This window comes from Anomaloglossus baeobatrachus (assembly GCF_048569485.1).
Source record: "Anomaloglossus baeobatrachus isolate aAnoBae1 chromosome 10 unlocalized genomic scaffold, aAnoBae1.hap1 SUPER_10_unloc_1, whole genome shotgun sequence".
NCBI classification, from domain to species: Eukaryota; Metazoa; Chordata; class Amphibia; order Anura; family Aromobatidae; genus Anomaloglossus; species Anomaloglossus baeobatrachus.
This window is the reverse complement of record NW_027441824.1, coordinates 435,702-440,678: the sequence shown is the minus strand read 5'-3', so window position 1 is coordinate 440,678 and position 4,977 is coordinate 435,702. Positions and strand designations below refer to the sequence as shown.

Below are 4,977 nucleotides of genomic sequence, written 5' to 3'. Positions count from 1 at the left end.
TGTTATATGTTCTACATTTCATTTTCTGCATACTTTACAAGTAGTAGAATTTGCTTTGATATAGGCAACTGGATTTTCACAATGAAAAGGCAAAGGATAACGCCCGAAAAAGACGCCATACATTATGTCAGTGCCATCACTGACAAACCTGGATTGACCATGAAATACATCAATCCCCTTAAAGGTGAGTTAAAACAAGTTTTAACTAAATTGCCTTAATATTGTCATGCATTAGAATGACTGTCTTAGGTAATGATAAATATTTTCTACAGGAAGAGGAGTGTTTGCTGAAACTGAAATCGAAAAAGGGAGTTTTGTTGCAGAATATCGAGGCGAGCTCACGTATGCACTTACGATGGTAGACAACTACTCGAGATTTATGGTTGTGGTACAAGTCAAAGATCTAATGGCCCATACTGCAGCGAAGGTCTTCCAAGCACACTTATGCAGACCTCATGGCTACTCAGAGAGAGTCCTCACAGATCAAGGCACAGCCTTTGAAGCGGAAATCTTCAAGGACTTCTGCAGCTTTTACCGATGCAGGAAGATGCGCACTACACCCTACCATGCTCAAACCAATGGTTATCAACCTGCTCAGGACTTTACCCCATATTCCAGATGTGGCCTTACAAGTGATTTATAGAGGGGTAACAATACGTTGGGATCACCGGATCTAATCTCCCTTTTTATACACCCTAAAATCTTGTTTGCTTTAGAATAAACAATAACATCATAAAGGTATAGCAGTACCGTTTCAAAGTTTCGGTGTCCCAAGCAGCATTCCATCAGCCTCTGGAAGGTTCCTGGCAAATTGCACAGCTCGAAGGGCATGCTTTTGAACTCGCAGAGACCCATCGGGGTGGCAAAGGCGGTCTTCTCCCGGTCTGCCTCAGCAACGGACACTTGCCAATAGCGACTAGTGAGATCAAGGGTAGAAAAATAATTTGCAGTTCTCAATGCAGCTAGCTATTCCTCAATACAGGGGAGTGGTGCTGTCCTTCTTCTTTAACAGGACCAACGGAGCTGCCCAGAGGCTACAACTGTCACGGATAACCCCAGCCTCCTTCATGTTGCTCAACATGTCCTTGGTACACTGGTAATGTGCAGGTAGTTTTGGCTTATATCTCTCTTTGATGGGTGGGTGTGCACTTGTGGGGATGTAGTGTTTGACCCCTTTTATTCTTCAAAAGTCTAGCGGATGTTTGCTGAAGACTTGCTCGTATTCTTGCACTAGCCTGTAGACCCCCTTCTTGTGATGTGAAGGTGTGGAGTCAGTGCCTACGTGTAATTCCTTACACCACTCCTATGGCTGACTTGGTGAGCTGTCACTGAATGGGTGGGCTGAAGCAATGGTGGATGCTGCTGTTTGGATAGCATGTGTATCTACTGAGAACAGCTTATCAATGGTGGCAAATCGGAGCAGCTTAATCTCTTGCTCTCCGCAGTTCAACACTCTCATGGGCACTCTTCCCTTCCATATTAATGAATAAAACTATGATGTAAATAGCATATAGATACCCCACAAATGCAGATAAAAGTAGGTTATGGGAAAAGGGGGAAGAGAGAAACAGGAAAATAGTGGAATAAAGTATACCTTCCAGGTGGGAGAGGAAATGGCAGCACAGCCAGTGGAGGTGAAGCAAGGGGAGCCTGCAACTAAAGAGTTGAGAGCGTTATCACATGGTGACTGAGCCTGATTGTAACGGGAGCATAGAGGTGCCGATCCTGTCTTACCTGCGTTGGTGTAGAAGTGGGTGTCCTGTGGTGGAGTCAGCTATGTGCAGTGGTGGCCGTGGGTTCTTTTATGTGCGACCGTAGTAATAGCTGCGCCCACTTCCTGCATGGGAGTGGAATGCAGTGAGGGTAATGGAACGCACGCCTGCGCATTTGTGTTTAACGTCGCGCATGTGCAGAACGGAGAAAAGGCTGCGCTCACTTCCTAATGAAAGGGAGTGAGACGCATCTGGGAAGGGAAGGGAAAAGATTAGGGTTTGAGGATGATGAAAGGGCTTTCTACGGGCAAGGATGGCAAAGGGTGGCAGTGACGGAAAGTCAGGCAGCCTGTCCTGTCCTGTCCTGTCCGTCCGTCTTTTTGTATCATGAATTGGAAAGACTGCAAGGGGGAGGGGAGGTGCTTGTGTCCAAAAGGAGGAGTTATTCAGATTCATTGCAGTGGGCGGCGGCTGCAAAAAGCACCATTCTTCTTGTTTTTGCTCTGCAAAACAGCCTTTTCAAGGGTTGGCTTGGGTGACAAAATGTCTTCTGTAGGCGTGGGTTTGTCTCCCTCTCCCTAAGATGTGTCCGGTATAGGCCAGGGTGCCACTCAAGGCCGTAACCAATTCGGGTTATAGCTTCTCGGCCTTTTGGCTAAGATCAAGTGTAGTTTCGGAGGACGCTACCTTGGTCGGTACTGGAAGGTGCCTGGGATTGCACGTCTGCCGGCCTTGAGGAAGTGTGTGCGCCTTCTGGTGACACATAGCCCTCTTGTGCCTGGACGGTTCCCAGGCAACGGGAGGCGATCACCTTTGTTATTTTGAAGTCCTACTGATAAACAGAAAAAAAAAAAATTAAATCTGTTCTTATCAGTTTAATATCTGATACGTCCCCTCTCTGGGGACCATATATTAAATGGATTTTTAGAACAAGGAGATGGAAAAAATCTTGCTCTGTCCACTCCACGCATTGACCTGGTATTGCAGTACCTCCAGGACCGGTGCACCCCTTCTTAACCCAGTTTCCAAAAGCAGAACTCAATTCACCTGATTCAAATGAGCCCCATTAGTGAATTGAAAGCAAAAACTTTATATGCACCTCAATTTGGCCAATTCACTTTTCACACTTTCACCCTTTTTTTTATCTTTCACACCTTTTACTTGCTTTATTGATGCAAAAAGCTGTGCCAAATAGCAAACTCATCTCCACTCAACTTGACCAACTCTGCTATGTCCCGTGCAGTATCTTATTCTCAGTCTTATCTAGATCATTTGCAATTGAATAGAATAGATCCCTTTTGGCTGCTTATGACTGTGTAAAATATGTAGTTTTACTGGGCTGGGATGAGAGAATCCATTGAAGCATGGTGTAGGGATTGTGGTTCCTGTGTGCTAAGAAGAGAGGCTGGCACCAGCCAGAAAGCCCCATTGCAGCCAATAATCACTTAATAACTTTTTCAACTTGTCATCATATGGGAGGCCTTCCATTCCTTGTAGTAGTCTAGTTGCCCACCTTTGAACTGACTCTAACTTCTGAATGTCCTTTTTAAAATGTGGAGCCCAAAACTGGTTCCCATATTCCAGATGTAGCCTTACAAGTGATTTATAGAGGTGTAACAATACGTTGGGATCACGGGATCTAATCTCCCTTTTTATACACCCTAAAATCTTGTCCCAAGCAGCATTCCATCAGCCTCTGGAAGGTTCCTGGCGCATTGCACAGCTCGAAGGGCATGCTTTTGAACTCGCAGAGACCCATAGGGGTGGCGAAGGCGGTCTTTTCCCGGTCTGCCTCAGCAACGGACACTTGCCAATAGTGACTAGTGAGATCAAGGGTAGAAAAATAATTTGCAGTTCTCAATGCAGCTAGCAATTCCTCAATACGGGGAGTGGTGCCGTCCTTCTTTTTTAACAGGATCAACAGAGCTGCCCAAAGGCTACAACTGTCACGGATAACCTCAGCCGCCTTCATGTTGCTCAACATGTCCTTGGTACACTGGCAATGTGAAGGTGGTATTGGCTTATAGCTCTCTTTGATGGGTGGGTGTGCACCTGTGGGGATGTGGTGTTGGACCCCTTTTATTCCCCCAAAATCTAGCGGGCTTCCCACCGGTAACCCGCTCCCCAGCTTGGATGGATGCTGAGGGAGCCCCTTTTGCCCGCAGGCTCTGGCCCTGGGAACTGTAGCCTTGGCGGTGACTGTGCTTCCCTCTACGGTGTGAGCTGTTGCCTTCAATCGGGTCTTGACTGCTGGGAAACCCTGGAGGTTCCTGTCGCTAACGGATTTGACCGGTTTTACGGCGACTCCTAGCCTGGTCGGGGTCCGTAGGCCCTGCCGGATGGTGCTGGCTTCTCTTCACTCCCCGATCTGGTACCGGCGGGCCACCGCCCATCCCCGGTCCGTACGGTTCACTCCAATCAGCCTCTCCTGCAGAAGGTCACCACCGTCTGCCAACCTTGCTGAGTGCCCGGGCCACACACCCGGACACGGTCAGTCTCCTCTCCTCTTCACTTCTCTAACTCCAAAACTGATCTCTAATCTGACTCCTTTTCCCGCCTCCAGGACTGTGAACTCCTCGGTGGGTGGGATCAACCGCCTGGCCCACCCCCTGGTGTGGACATCAGCCCCTGGAGGAAGGCAACTAGGATTTGTGTTTAGCTTCGGTGTGCCTAGCCGGAGTGTAGAGTGTGTTGGTGTAGTACCTGTGACGACCTGGCTTGTCCAGGGCGCCACATTCCCCTATAGTAAAATGCAGACCGTCCGCGGGCTGCCCGTCCATCACCGGTTTTATTTTCACAACTGAAAAAGAATAAAACGGTAAAACATGTAAAAGCATCATAAACATTTTACAACGGTACAGCTTCCGCTCTTCTCCCACCCAAACAACCTGGCCCTGATGCTGCCCCTAAGAAGCGGGCAGCACCCCTTGACCCCAGTCCAGCACCAAGTTGCCCGAGCGGGTTCTGTCTCTTTCAGGGGGCCCACGTCCAAGGGGACCCCTGAACCCCCGGAGGATCGCCACCGGTTACGGTAGTGGCGGGCCTAGGCCATCCCTTTCCTCCAGGCCCATCCTCCCAAATCAGCCTCTCCGGAGGCGGTAACGGTGTCAAGCCAACAAACATTTTTATTTACATTGCACTAAGTTTGTGGTTGCCCTGCAAGTTCTCGGGCTTGTCCGTAAGCAGTTCCTTACGCAATGGTTGCACAGTCCCTACGGGGACAACAGTTGCCGGCAACGGCCGGTTTAATCACGGTTCAATCAGG

General features: G+C 48.6%; 1 pseudogene; it reads left to right on the top strand.

Annotated features, from left to right (window-relative positions):
* Nucleotides 1–2,518: 2,518 nt before the first annotated feature.
* On the top strand, nt 2,519–2,724 carry LOC142260365 (U2 spliceosomal RNA; annotated as a pseudogene).
* Nucleotides 2,725–4,977: the final 2,253 nt, after the last annotated feature.